Below are 16,028 nucleotides of genomic sequence, written 5' to 3'. Positions count from 1 at the left end.
TTAAAATTTCTTTCCTATAATTATTTTATTTTGATATTGTTATTTGTCCCTATTTGTTTGCACTATGTCTGATTTTGTATCCTCCTTAAGATTTGACCCATTTCGTTTCAATAGTACCCTCAATACCCACTCTACTGAAACTGATGATGATTGTAATATTGATCAAATTATGCAATGTGACTGTAACTATTATAACAGCTTATCTATTAATCAGGTTCATAACCCAAATCTCTGTAAGCTATCACTGTTTCACATGAACATCCGTAGTCTCAACAAACATGCCAATGATATAATTGATTATCTATCGACATTTGATCATCATTTCAATATCTATGCCTTCACGGAAACTGACGCAAATCTCATTGATTTGGAAGGTTACACTTCTGTTAATTCTCATAGAACCGATCAAAGAGGGGGAGGGGCTTCTCTTTTTATTGATAACAACATTGAGTTCATGATTAGAGATGATCTTACCATCAAGTGTGATAACTGCGATTCCGTTTCATTGAATTCAATAACCAGCAAACTCCTAATTCTATCATAGGGGTCATTTATCGCCCAGACACAGTTAATTTGGATAGCTTCTTTTCTGATGTTGCCAGAGTTTTTGATATCATCAATAAGGAACGCAAGATTTGTTACTAGCTGGAGACTACAACCTTGATCTACTTAAACATGGTTCTAATAATAAAGTGTCTGAATTTGTTAATCTAATCTATTCTAATAATTTCTTTCCCTGCATTGATAGACCTACACGGATTACTGAAAATAGCGCAACTCTTCTTGATATATTTTGACCAACGATATGACTGCTAAGATCAATTCTGGTGTCCTAGTTGTTGATATTTCTGACCATTTCCCAATTTTTACCTTCACATCAAATATAAACTCTAGCAGCCATGTGAATCCAGTCACCCAAATATTTGAGAAGCGCCAATTGAAGACTGATAATATCAAAGGTCTTAAGAATGGTATATCGTTAACTAATTGGAATGAAGTTTATAGGGAATCTAACCCTAACATAGCTTATAATATTTTTGATACTAAACTAAAAAAATTACTAAATACCCATTGTCCGATAAAAACATCCAAAGTTAGTAAGCGCAAAACCCCCAAAAAACCTTGGGTAACACCTGGCCTAATAAAGTCAATCTTCACTAAAGATAAATTATATAAACAATACTTGGCTAAACCTAATCCTGAAAATAAACTTAAATACACAAAATTTCGCAATATACTAAACTCCCTACTACGCACATCTAAGAAAAAACCACTTTAGTTTTCAGCTTAATCTTCATAAGAATAACATGAAGAAGACGTGGCAAACTCTCAATAATATTCGAGGCAGGAATAAAACCACTAAACCTCCTAGCCATTTTACTGATGATGATGGCAATGTAATTAAAGATCCCAATAAAATTGCTATGAAATTTAACGATTTCTTTACTAATATAGGTCCATCTCTTGCAAGTGAAATCCCTCCTCCTAATATCTCCATTTTGGACCAAATTAAAACTTCTAAGAAGTTCTAAAATATTGTTGTCATACAGCACGAGTTGTTTCAAATTGGCAAGATTATCAAACAGACCTAGTGGCAATGTTGTTATCCTATTAGAACCCAGTGAAAGAAAAGATAAATTTGGTAACTTATCAAATAATTGCACATCAAGTTCAGATATCGTGTTGTTATAAAGGTATAGTTCCGTCAGACTGGTGAGGTTATCAAATATGTTTAATGGCAGTGTTGTTATCTTATTAGAATGCAGTGCAAGAATAGATAATTGTTTAATATCAAATAATTTCGCATCAAGTTCAGATATCATGTTGTTATAAAGGTATAGTTCTGATAGACTGGTGAGATTATCAAATATGTCTGATGGCAATGTTGTTATCATATTAGAATGCAGCCAAAGAAGAGATAAATTTTGTAACTTATCAAATAATTTCACATCTAGTTCAGATATCATGTTGTCATAAAGAGATAGTTTTGTCAGACTGGTGAGCTGATCAAATAGGTCTGATGGTAAAAAAGAAAGTTTATTTCTATGTAGGTAAAGATATGTCAAGTCTTTTAACCCACAGAACAAGTTGCCATCAAGCTCTGATATCATGTTTCCATAGAGAGAAAGTTGTCTCAAGTTGGTTAAATTCTGAAATATGTCAAATGGAAGTCTGTGTATGGTATTATTATTTAAGTAAAGAACCTGCATGTGATGTAAATTTTGAAATATATTCTGATCAAGCTCTGAAATATTATTTCCATACAGGGCCAGTTGTATCAAATTGGAAAGATTATGAAACAGGCCTGATGGCAATGTTGTTATCTTATTATAATGCAGCCAAAGAATAGATAAATTTTTGTCAAATAGTTTCACATCAAGTTCAGATATCGTGTTGCTATAAAGGTATAGTTCCGTCAGACTGGTGAGGTTATCAAATATGTTTAATGGCAATGTTGTTATCTTATTAGAATGCAGTGTAAGAATAGATAATTGTTTCAATTCATCAAATAATTTCACATCAAGATCATAGATCATGTTCAAATGAAGGTATAACCGTTGTAATCTTTCAAAGTTGGATAATGTACTAGGCAGTACTTTGATGACATTGTCACTGAGATACAAAACAGACAAGTTGGGAATCAGCTCAAAGGTGATTTGTTCAATGTTTGCTATGGAATTACTATGTAGATATAAATGAGTTAAATTTGGAAAATATTGTGACATAATGACACTGAGATGGTGTACATTATTGTCTGATACATCTAGAATACAAAGACTTTCACCAAAAGATTGAAAATATAAATTGGTGATTACATTCATTCTTAAGGATACTATCTTAAGCTGTTTTAGAAAGACAAATGCGTCAGACTTCACTGTAGTTATGATGTTGTCTGTGAGATAAAGCACTTCCAAATTACTTAATCCTAAAAACATGTCATGTGTAACTGATCTTAACTCGTTCCTATTTAAATACAATTGACTTAAATGTACAAGACTTAAGAATGCACCTTTAGTAATATTTGAATACCTGTTATCTGAGAGATCCAGTACTTGGAGCTGGTCCAAACCTTGGAATGTCTCATTTTGAAGTGTTTCTAGATCATTGCTAGATGCAAATAAGTAGGTGATATCTGTGAGATTTGAGAAAGATCCGGTCTGGATGTCTTGGAGTCGTCTGCTGGAGATATCAAGTACAGTGGTGCTACAAGTGGAACTGGTAGGATCTGCTGCCATGAAGTATAGTAGAAGGATACTTGTTTTGGTAGAAATAGCAGAACAGTGGATGTCAAACTGTTGATAAGCGAGAGAACATGAACACCCTATCGGACACTGCGGGAGTTTACCAACACATGTAACATCTGAGAATAGACAGGAGAAAAAACCTTAAAAGTGTCTCTCCTATCATAAAAAGGTTCACAAGTTGTAGTTCCACCCTAAGACTTTTTAGAGTAGCTCTAAAAGGCTTTTAGAAACTAAAAAAACTTTAAAAAGGTTAACATTAGGTTCAACATCATTGCAATCAGTCATAATGGCTATTTGCACAAGAAAAGATGCAGTTTCGAAAGATGCACTTTGGTCCATTCAAATCTCAAACAATACAGTATATGCAGTGTACCTACCATAGATTATATTCTGCATGCTTTGAGAGAGTTGAATGGAAGTTCAACTTTAAAAACCGGTTTTTTTTAATGTAATGAGCCATTAGGAATAAACGCAATGTGTGACACTGTAAATTTCTCAAGAAATTGTACTCTTCTTTTGTAATTTGTTGAAGGGTGTGGTCCAATCTTTTCATGTTCTGTTTTCTATCCTACCTTGAGGCATACTATTAAAACAATACATTTGTATTGCTCCAGCAGTTTTGATATGAGAAGCAAAAACATGTATAACAGTGACCCATAGGATAGTATATACAGGTATTCAAAGGAACATCCCGTTAGTCCTAAAAGGGTTAAATTAATGTTTAAGGCATTTTATGTTAGGGTTACGGAGAAGGTTAGGGTTAGGATTAGTGTTAGGGACAGGGTTAAGTCAGGATTAGGGTTAGTATTCTTCTTGTCAGGGTTAGGATTAAGGCTTAGGTTAGGGTTAGGGTGAAGTTTAGGGTTAGTGTTTATAAGTAAGTTATTGGGTTTTCGGAATAATGACCCTGCGGACTAGAGACATGTAATCCAATTCACCACATTTTAGTTCACACCATCTAAACTAAGCATATCTTGGGCATTAAATTTTACTGGGTAAATGCGGAAATTATGAGCTTTCTTCTGATTGCTTCATAATCCATAACTTGTGTTGGGTGATGCTATTTATTCATTTACCACTACATGGAATGTACATCAATTTATTGTGTTGACTGGTTTAGAAGTTCTATTTTTCAAACAAACATAAAAGATTATACTTTGTGTTATTTTATCATAGTCCTGTATAGTTTCCCAAAATTATATACTGTTAGAAATCAGCTTACTTGCAACAGGTAACCGCAGTGGTGGTAATTCACTTGCATCAAAAAAACGATCTAGAATTTTTAATTCCGTGACTGGGGCCAGATGTGGGTGTTGTTGCACCAGTTCCTGATACGTTGTGATTTCATGAGTGATTGCTTGAATCTCATTATAGTATTTCAGATTGGCACAAGTTTGATAATCTTGATTTAGACCAATATACGGTGTACCATGAGGGACATGCAAACTTAAAATAATTTTTTACAAACTCAAATAATATTTTACAAACTCAAATAATTTTTTACAAACTCAAATAATATTTTACAAACTCAAATAATTTTTGCAAACTCAAATAATTTTTTACAAACTCAAATAATATTTTACAAACTCAAATAATTTTTTACAAGCTCAAATAATATTTTACAAACTCAAATAATTTTTTACAAACTGAAATAATTTTTTACAAACTCAAATAATATTTTACAAACTCAAATTATTTTTTACAAACTCAAATAATATTTTACAAACTCAAATAATTTTTTACAAACTCAAATAATATTTTACAAACTCAAATAATTTTTTACAAACTCAAATAATTTTTTACAAACTCAAATAATTTTTGCAAACTCTAATAATTTTTTGCAAACTCAAATAATTTTTGCAAACTCAAATAATTTTTTACAAACTCAAATAATATTTTACAAACTCAAATAATTTTTTACAAACTCAAATAATATTTTACAAACTCAAATAATTTTTTACAAACTCAAATAATTTTTTCAAACTCTAATAATATTTTGCAAACTCAAATGATTTTTTACAAACTCAAATAATTTTTTACAAACTCGAATAATTTTTGCAAACTCTAATAATATTTTGCAAACTCAAATAATTTTTTACAAACTCAAATAATTTTTGCAAACTCTAATAATATTTTGCAAACTCAAATGATTTTTTACAAACTCAAATAATTTTTACAAACTCAAATAATTTTTGCAAACTCTAATAATATTTTGCAAACTCAAATAATTTTTTACAAACTCAAATAATTTTTACAAACTCAAATAATTTTTGCAAACTCTAATAATTTTTTGCAAACTCAAATGATTTTTTACAAACTCAAATAATTTTTTACAAACTCAAATAATTTTTGCAAACTCTAATAATTGTTTACAAACTTCAAAATCATTTGTGCAAACTTTCTACTTTCGCGAGAGAACGAGGAGAGACTCAGTCTAGATTCAACCTTACGGGAATAATTTTTTACAAACTCTAATAATTGTTTACAAACTTCAAAATAATTTTTGCAAACTTTCGACTTTCACGAGGCGAGGCTCAGGCTATCGAGATTCTAGATTCAGTGCAATGTATTATTCTCGTACGTCGTAAGTGCACTTACGACGTACGATAGTAATACATTGCACTGTAAACCATTGTCGTTGCAGTCGACGTTGCTGTGCCGTGGAAAGCTGTGGAAGTGCTACGAGTGGTTTGATGACAGTTTGGGGTAAATGTTTGTGTTTTTATTTTGGTTCTGTAATAACGTGAGTACTACATATTTATTAAGACAGCTATACCTTGCGTCCTGGCAGGGTTCGGGTTTGTATGGCCTATTACTATAATTATTGGCCATTCCAATGCATGCATGGGATGGGTTAACCCGGGGGGTTAGCCGGTCATGCCGGTTAAGCTTAAAATACATGAATACACTGTAGTTTACGTATGGTATGGTACATGTATGGTATACAATGACTAAAGTTTTTTTTTTTAAACTTCCGTGGTCATGCCTGTGCGTATCGCGTACACGAGCGTAAACGCAAAAGCAATAAACAATCACGCTGATTGGCTGATCAATGAACTTGACAACAAGCTGGCTGACCCGGCATTGCTGGTCTTCGCGTTCGGCATCTCTTCGCGTTATGCATCTCTTTTTTGTGTTTAGAATTTGAGCTATTTTTAATATTGACTGGAATTTTCAAATTTTGCAAGGTTGTCAACCAACCATACTTCCATACAGCAAAAATCACCAAAGATAAAAATGGCAAACCATCTTCTCTGCAACTGAACTATGCAGAGTCTGATAACATTGTTTATGCTATTTACCCGCCTTCTTACATGTACCGTATTCATTCCAAAAAGTGCCCATGCCCCAATAAGTGCCCACCCAGGGTATATTAAATTTGCTAAAGGGTACCATTAATGTTGAAGTGACAGATAGATGTTGATACATGTATAGTGAAATAGCTGGAGGACGACACATCCGGTGTAAACTTGCAATACATTTTCTACATCAGAAAAGCTACTAGTACATCCCAGGACCCTTTTATAATGTAAATTCATCTCTAATAATCCCCCCCTCACAAAAAATTAGGTAAACCAGGTAAAAAATAAGCGCCCACCCAAAATGACTTTGTTAAGCACCCTGGGCGCTTATTAGAATGAATACAGTATTTCTATTCCTACTGAAATGCAACACTGAAATAAATTCAAGCAAATCAAATGATTATGCTTTTAATTTATTATTCTTTTCATTTTTACACATACAAAGTTATGATTGTTAACATCATCTGTAATACCAGTGATTGTGTTAAGGGTTACAAAATTTGCCTTCAATAATGTAAAATAAATCTTCAGATACCGTGTAAAGAGGTTTAATAAAAATGCTATTTTTATATAGCATGGTCTTGATTGTAGTCATTCTTCTCTCATCTTTAATGTCCATTTGCATTTTTCCCCATTTTTTTTTTTTTTTTGCAATAGCATGTGTTCATAGTGATCATAATTCAAAATCTCATAAAATAAAATAATTTGGCCAACTGCAGAGAGTTCATTCCTATCTCGGGCAAAAATTTTTTACGACCCCCCTATCTTGGGTCAAAAATTGTAATGACCCCTCCACGTACACAGACTCAAGACAAGTTATTCATTGCTGGAACTAAGGCACGGAGCGCGCCAAAACCTAAGTGAAGAAAGGGTGTGGAGCGCGCTAAAATTTTTATCGTTATAGTATCAAAGAAGACGCGCGGAGCATGTAAAATTTTTTGCATAGATTGTGCGCACATTTTGATTGTAAAGTCAAATAATGCGCGCACAGTACGCAAAAATTTAGGGTCACCAGCCCTTAATAATTCTATAGCCCCCTTTATTTTGAGTGTTAAAAAAAATGATAACAACCCCTATTTTTGGTCTGAAAATTCTATGACCCCTGTATTTTGGGACCCCCCCCCCCCTTCTGAAGAAAATGCCAGCCCCTAATTAGGTTAAATAATGATATGACTGTGTTTTTTTAAGGGGTACTACACCCCAGGCCAATTTTATGCCTATTTTTGCATTTTTCTCAAAAATTATAGCACATTGGTGCATGACAAGGAAGATATATATATTATAGGGGCAAGGACTATACTACTGTACTGAAAATTCAGCAACTCAAAGCAAGTAATTATTGATTTATTGATCAAATATTGGTTTTCCCTCATTTTTGACTGTAACCCCACAACTGTTGTCTGTGCTGAAATAAAATTTATAGTGCAGTAGTTGTAGTCCTTGCCCCTATAATATACATATCTTACTTGTCCCCAATGCGCTATAATAATTTTTAAGAAAAATGCAAAATAGGCATACATTTTGGCAGGGGTGTAGTACCCCCTAATAACCAAGGACAAATTTGTTTATATAACCAGTCGGTCCGGACAGATGCACCCTCGGGCCCTGATAGGACCAGGCTCAAACAAAAGGCTCAACCCAAAGCCTAAAAGCTTATAAGCATGGTGTTCTCAGCTGTCTATCCAATCTATCACTACAAGATTCCTATTTTGGCCACCTGCACAGACTGGTACACACAGAATACCAATTCTGCCACTGCACATGATCCACCAGCAGGGGTACTGCACTGGTACTCACCTGGTACTGCACAGTACCAGCTAAGTACATGTACCTCGGCGATGGTGTACCTGTGCCGGGACCTGTGCAGGCAGCCCAATAGGAATCGGGTAGTGTAACTGAGCTTCATAATATTAATCCTTTAACACTTGTTGTCACAGTCCAATGCTTAGATTTAATTTCTAAATTGGAATGTAAAATCTAAAAGTTACTTGTCGAGTGCTTGTTGCCACAAATGGCACTGTAGAGCACCAGTAAACAGACTTGCAGAGGAATGTTTATTGCAACTTTTCGATCTCAAATGTGGTCCTGACTACCAGTTGCCTTAGTGTTCGGTTTCCAGGGCTTGGTCAATCTTTTGCCTTACCACACACACCAACCTGTAAAAAAGAAATAGAATAAAATATTTTTTATTGTTTCACATCGAAGTTTTTATTGCAAATTGAAAATGATACATGGGATACAATGATATTCTGGGAGACAAATTACTGCTAGTGGCAAACTTTGGCAAAATGGTGCAAGTGATTATGCAAATGCCACTGTTAGCGACAACATTTCAAATTAATTTCAAAGCAGTTTGAGGTACCGGTACTCATGCCTTCTCAGCTCCAATTTCCACTGACATTCTCCGCACAAAGGTGTGAGGTGTACACCACAGCCACAGAGGGCACACAGAAAATGTAAATTATCAACAAATTCACAACTTGGTAACTTTCCTCACATGAAGTTAAATTAAAGAAATCTTTTTTTTACATCAGTGTAAATTTTGAGCACATTTGAAGGTGTAAGGTGACCAAAACTGTGACTGAAACTATAGTCTCTTCCCGTAAAGTGGTCCCAGAGACTGGCTCAATCGCAAATGAATGAGCAACGGTTTGCCGTAATAAATACAATGTAAATTTGCCTACCAAATCACAATTATTTGGCATAGGACAATTACACATTCAGCATTTTAAATTAAAAATGATGCCTTAAAATTGTATTTAAATATAATGCAGGTTTTTCAGCTTGCTAAAATTAAAACAAAACACAAAGATGAAAGTGATTAACAACATCCTTAACCCTACAGTCACATGGTTGCAGTATCCGGCCCCATTACCTACTTTACTATATCTCTGCCAAATACAGCAAATTTATCATGATTTGCACAATTGTTACAGAAATGTATTTGACTACATTATTTGGCAGCACAAACATTGCCTTATTAAAAATATTATCATTTGTACTATATTTTCAACACACAGACCAAATTCAACACTTCACAAACGGGAGGCATTGGGTTTCATTGTTCTTTATTGTGGCACTTCAAGTATTATATACAATGCAGACTTAGAAATATTACACACAAAAATCATCAGGTATTTACAAATGTTAAGAATATTCTCACAGTACAATTTGTTGGCTTATAGTATTATAGTGAGTAAATGTCTAGCATGTGAGTAAACCTGTGGTAAATTTGTTCAAATCAGCATAATATTTTATAGTGATATAACTGGCATACATGCAGTCTTTAATTAACGATGGGGTTAAAAATTTTCAATTGTTGTTTCATAAGCATACTTTATACGCATTTGTCCATACATTGCCAATTTGTTTATCAATATTAAAATCCTGATATTTGCATTCGTGCATTTGCTTTATATTTACAACAGTTGTGTTAAAATTGCATTTGGTGATCCACAGCATCATCCCCTACTTTTTTCAATAAAAGTTGAGATATTTATACCACTGGAAACCTCTAGCTTTTATATTTATGTACACAAAAAAGAGAAATTACAACAGTGGCCTATGGAGCAGTGTAATACACATAATTATGCATAACTAGGAAAATCAAAATCAACAGAAATTTTGGAATTGCACTTTTTTCCTTGATATCTACTGAAAAATGTCATAAAATACTCCTTTAGGGACCGTTCACAAACACTTGTTAGGCGGGGCCTGAAAAAAAAAGGGGGGCCTGAAAATTTTTGACCCTCCTTGACCCATAATTTTCATGTCAAAAGGGGGGGCCTGAAATTTTTGAGGTCTGTAAAGGGGGGGCCAAAAAAACAAAAAAATTTCGCAATGAAATTTTTTTGCATCAGGTCCCCCTTACAAGTGTTTGTGAACGGTCCCTTAATTGATTAATTTTGAATATTTGTCTTACCTGCACTAAACTGCACTCCCCCTCCCATCCCTTGGTCATGGGATTGAATTAAAACTATTTTACAGCGGTGTTTCAACCCAAGCTCTCTGTTTATAAGCTCTTCGTTTATATTCCTTTCGGCGAGATGAAATTGCCCAAATTCCATACAGGAGTGGATTGATTGCAGAGTTAATTGGCAATACAAATGCTACAATCCATGGAAAAACTTCTGGAGAAATTTTCATTTTATCCATCTGAACTAAAATGCCTAAACAAATAATAGGCATCCAGCATAGGAGGTCAGTTAAGACAATAATTCCCATTTTTAAGGTCATCCAAAGCTCAATTTGTAACCTGGAGACACTCATCTTCATTGCACGTATATGTCCTACACAAAGTACTCTCACAAATATGGCTGCATAGCACACGAAAATGATAACACAACACAGGAAGTTCAGTCCTAAAAACAGCCCAGTTGAATAAGGTGGGCCTGTTGAACTGTGTGTTAATCCAGTAGTTGCATATGGTAACACTACATCATCTCTATAGGGCTTCAAGGGAACTGTTACATTATGGTAAATGGGTTCGTATGATAAATCTCTTGCCAATGGAAGACCAATGCATACTTCAGATACATCATACAAATACTGATTTCCATTGCTTATTGCTGTTGGAATAGAACTAAGAATAATTGCACAAATCCATGCTACTATTACCCCAATAATGTTTGATCTGCCTTTTGTACTGCTAGGATAAAGTCTTTGTAGATGATGTTTCCATGGCCAAATAAAAGCTGACAGCCTCTCAATACTTATCAAAATCAGAATGAAAAGTGAAGCTTCACCTGAGAACACAGCTAGAAAACCTGCTAGTTTACATGTAATGCTGTTGCGCCAATTGTTAGCTTGTAATGGGAATTGGTGGCCAAATTGTAGGTCAGCAATAGCAATTATGATCATATAGATACCCATAATAAAATCGGCTACAGCTAGGTTTGTAATGTATATTATCTGGGGCAGCTTTTCTTTATATAATAACATGTTCATATCTTTGTTATATAGATTATACAGCTTATCCTTATACATATTACCATATTTTATTTCAATGCATCCATAAACAACAACAAAACCATTAAATGCTAAAGCAAACATGCCAAGTATCCACATGGAACTTCTGACCCAGTTGTTAGTTAAAAGTTGTTTGCAGCTCAAATATGGAGATTTTGGTTCGGTGGGTATACATTGATCTTGATCATTTGCAAAACAGCATATTTCTGGGGAATCAACTGCAATAATAGATTCATTTCCAAGACCAAGAAAGCTGTTTTGTCCTATTTCTGAAATGCTGTTGTTCCTCAAATCCAGGAGTGTTAATGTTGCTAGATTTTGAAATACTCTATTTTTTAAGGTGGTGATTCTATTTTGATGCAAGCGCAGTGTTATTAAATTGTCAAGTTCATTAAGTATTGGGATATCAGATAAATAGTTGTTATTCAATTCAAGAATCTGTAATTGTGTCAATCCATTAAATATATCTTTGTCAAGTTCTGATATCATGTTGTCATTTAAGAATAAATCTTTTAAATTTGTGAGGTTATCAAAAATGTGTGGTGGCAATGCTGTTTGTGGAAGTCTGTGTGTAGTATAATTTTGTAAGTCAAGCAACTGTAATTGATGTAAATTTTGAAATATATTCTGATCAAGCTCCAAAATGTTGTTGTCATACAGGAAGAGGTTTTTCATATTGGAAAGATTATCAAACAGTCCTAATGACAATGTTGTTATCTTATTAGAACCCAGTGAAAGATCAGATAATTTTTCTAACTTGTCAAATAATTTCTCATCAAGATCAGATATCGTGTTGTCATAAAGGTATAGATGCGTCAGACTGGTGAGCTGATCAAAGAGGCCTGATGGCAATGTTGTTATCTTATTAGAACTGAGAAAAAGACGATATAAATGTTGTAATTGATCAAATAATTTCACATCGAGTTCAGATATCATGTTGTCATCAAGATATAGTTCTGTCAGACTAGTGAGATTATCAAATATGTTTGATGGCAATGTTGTTATCTTATTAGAATACAGTGTAAGAATAGATAAATTTTGTAACTTATCAAATAATTTTACATCAAGTTTGGATATCGTGTTGTTATAAAGAAATAGTTTTGTCAGACTGGTGAGATTATCAAATATGTCTGCTGGTAATGTTGTTATCTTATTAGAATGCAGTGAAAGAAGAGATACATTTTGTAACTTATCAAATAATTTCACATCAAATTCAGATATCATGTTGTTATCAAGGTATAGTTCTGTCAGGCTAGTGAGATTATCAAATATGTGCGATGGTAAGATCGAAAGTTTATTTATTGTTAGTGAAAGATGCATCAAGTATTTTAAGTCGCAGAACAAGTTGCCATCAAGCTGTGATATCATGTTGCCATAGAGAATAAGTTGTCTCAAGTTGGTTAAATTCTGAAATATGTCAAATGGAAGCCTGGTTATGGTATTATTATGTAAGTGAAGAACCTGCATGTGATGTAAATTTTGAAATATATTCTGATCAAGCTCTGAAATATTATTTTCATACAGGTACAGTTCTATCAAATTGGAAAGATTATCAAACAGGCCTGATGACAATGTTGTTATCTTATTATACTGCAGCCAAAGAATAGATAGATTTTGTAACTTGTCAAATAATTTTACATCAAGTTCAGATATCATGTTGTTATAAAGATATAGTTCTGTCAGACTGGTGAGATTATCAAATAGGCCTGGTGGCAATGTTGTTATCTTATTAGAATGCAGCATAAGAATGGATAATTTGTTTAACTTATCAAATAAGTTCACATCAAGATCATATATCATGTTAAAATAAAGGACTAACCGTTGTAATCTTTTAAAGTTTGACAACGTACTAGGTAGTGATTTGATGACATTGTCATTGAGATACAAAACAGACAAATTGGGAATCAGTTCAAAGGTGATTTGTTCAATGTTTGCAATGGCATTACTATATAGATATAAATGAGTTAAGTTCGGAAAATACTGTGACATGTTGAGCTGGTGTACATCATTGTTTGATACATCTAGAATACAAAGGCTTTCACTAAAAGATTGAAAATATAAATTGGTGATTACATTCATTCTTAGGGATACTATCTTAAGCTGTCTTAGAAAGACAAATGCATCAGACTTCACTGTAGTTATGTAATTATCTGTGAGATAAAGCACTTCCAAATTACTTAATCCTAAAAACATGTCAGATGTAACTGATCTTAATTCATTCCCATTTAAAACCAATTGACTTAAATGTACAAGACCTAAGAATGCACCTTTAGTAATATAAGAAAACCTGTTATTTGAGAGATCCAGTACTTGGAGCTGGTCCAAACCTTTGAATGTCCCATTCTGAAGTGTTTCTAGATCATTGCTAGATGCAAGTAAGTAGGTGACATATGTGAGGTTTGAGAAAGATCCGGTCTGGATGGCTTGGAGACGTCTGCTGGAGATATCAAGTGCAGTTGTGCTACAGGTAGAGCTGGTAGGATCTGTTACCATGTGGTATAGTAGAAGGATACTTGTTTTGGTAGAAATAGTAGAACAGTGGATGTCAAACTGCTGATAAGTGAGAGAACATGAACACCCCATCGGACACTGTGGGAATTTGCCAACACATGTAACATCTGAGAATAGACAAGAGAAAAAGCTTAAAAGTGTCTCTCCTATCATAAAGTGTTCAAAAGTTCTAAGTTCCCCCCTAAGAATCTTTAGAATAACTCCAAAGGTTTTTTCGAAAACAAAATATTATGAAAGTAATTGGTAGCATAATTTGTTTGACACAGCAGGTCCAACATCGTTGCATTCGACCACAATGGCTATTTGGGTAAGAGAAAATCCAGTTTTGGACGTTGCTCTTTGTCCATTCAACTATTGAACAATGCAGTAGGTCTGTAGATCACATTCAGCATGCTATGTGAGAGTTGATTGGACCAAAGTTTAAAAACTTAAAAACTGCATCTTCTTTTTTCTTTTTTTTTGTAAATTGTAAATTGACCAAGTGTGTAAAAGAAAGTAAAAAATCAATGAAAACTGCTTTGTCTCCATGTTGAGAAATGATTGATTCCTGATCGAGTTGTTGCAATGGTGCCTGTTGTTCAAACCAAGCTATTTAACCAATAGGAGTCATCATCTGATCGTTTTTCCAACCAATTGTGTGGTCATTCATGTTTGGGTTCCATTCAGACAAGTCATAAAAAAGTTGTCCCACCCACCTCTCCCAACGAGCAAAAGTAATTAAAATCAGGCTGTAAATATATATCCTGTCTCTGCGCTATAGATAGTTTCAAATGCCAGAATTAAATATAGTAAAAGTATGTGGTTTTACTTTGAGTTCAGTTTTGTTTGAATAAAGGGATGGGTATGAGCGTTTGGACAGTATTTTCTGTGGGACATGAGAGCACATCAGATATATCAAATTGCATTCTGAATACGAAGAATGTCCTTCTCATATCAAATAATTTTGATTTTTTGAAATTTGCAATGTAATGCACATTTTATGGCAAATGATTGAAAATTGATATTTTTAATATTTAACAGTCCTCGAAGTAAACTTTATAAATCTGATGATATGCACTTAAAGTGTATGTAGCTAAGATGAAAAGCCGACAATCAATTGAAAATTTTGACATTTCTTATTGAAGATGTGGATTTTTTTCCAAAAACGCCAAAAACATTAGGTCTTTTTGGGGAAAAAATGTATATCTTCAATATGAAAGGTCACAATTTTCAATTGATCGTCGGCCTTTCTTCCCAGTTACGTACACTTTAAGTACATATCATTAGATTTATTAAGTTTACTGAGAGGACTGTTATATATCAAAAAATTTAAAATATAAAACTTTACTAATTTGTCATAAAATTTGTATTATATCGTGAATTTCAAAAAATCAAAATTATTTGATATCAGAAGGACATTCTTCGTATTCAGAATGCAATTCGATATGTCTGATATGCTGTCATGCCCCACAAAAAATACTGTCGAAATGCTAACTCCAGAGCCCTTAAGGGGGTACTACACCCCTCGATAAATTTGTGTCTATTTTTGCATTTTTCTCACAAACTAATAACACAGTGGTAACAAAAGTTACGTATTATTATAGGGGCAATGAATTCAATTACTACACTGGAATTTCAGTGACCCATGACAAGCGGTTCGTTATTTATGATAAGAAATAAGGTACCGCTAGGATGTACCTCATTTCCAATCATACTGAACCGCTTGTCTTGAGTCACTGAAATTTCAGTATAGTAATTGCATTCCTTGCCCCAATAATATACATAAATTTTGTTACCAGTATGTTATTATTTTTTGAGAAAAAATGCAAAAATAGTCACAAATTTACCACAGGGGTGTAGTACCCCCTTAAGTCATTCATAATTATGATAGTTGAGTTAATCTTATCAACGAAAATACATGCTATAACCTGTTTCATGAACACTAATTTAAAGGGAATGACGAATGGGGCAAACAATCACATGATTGAGTTGCTATAAAATTAGATTATGGATAAACTTATGT

At 33.6% G+C, this 16,028-nt stretch overlaps 1 long non-coding RNA gene across 1 annotated transcript in view; it reads left to right on the top strand.

Annotated features, from left to right (window-relative positions):
- The window catches only part of LOC140167333 (uncharacterized), a 525,284-nt gene that overhangs the window by 100,557 nt on the left and 408,699 nt on the right, over positions 1-16,028 (top strand). The gene's annotated exons all lie outside the window — the stretch shown is intronic.

The sequence above is a fragment of the Amphiura filiformis genome, chromosome 13, assembly GCF_039555335.1.
Source record: "Amphiura filiformis chromosome 13, Afil_fr2py, whole genome shotgun sequence".
Taxonomy (NCBI): Eukaryota; Metazoa; Echinodermata; class Ophiuroidea; order Amphilepidida; family Amphiuridae; genus Amphiura; species Amphiura filiformis.
The sequence above is the reverse complement of the archived record's forward strand: the minus strand, read 5'-3'. Positions and strand labels throughout refer to the sequence as shown.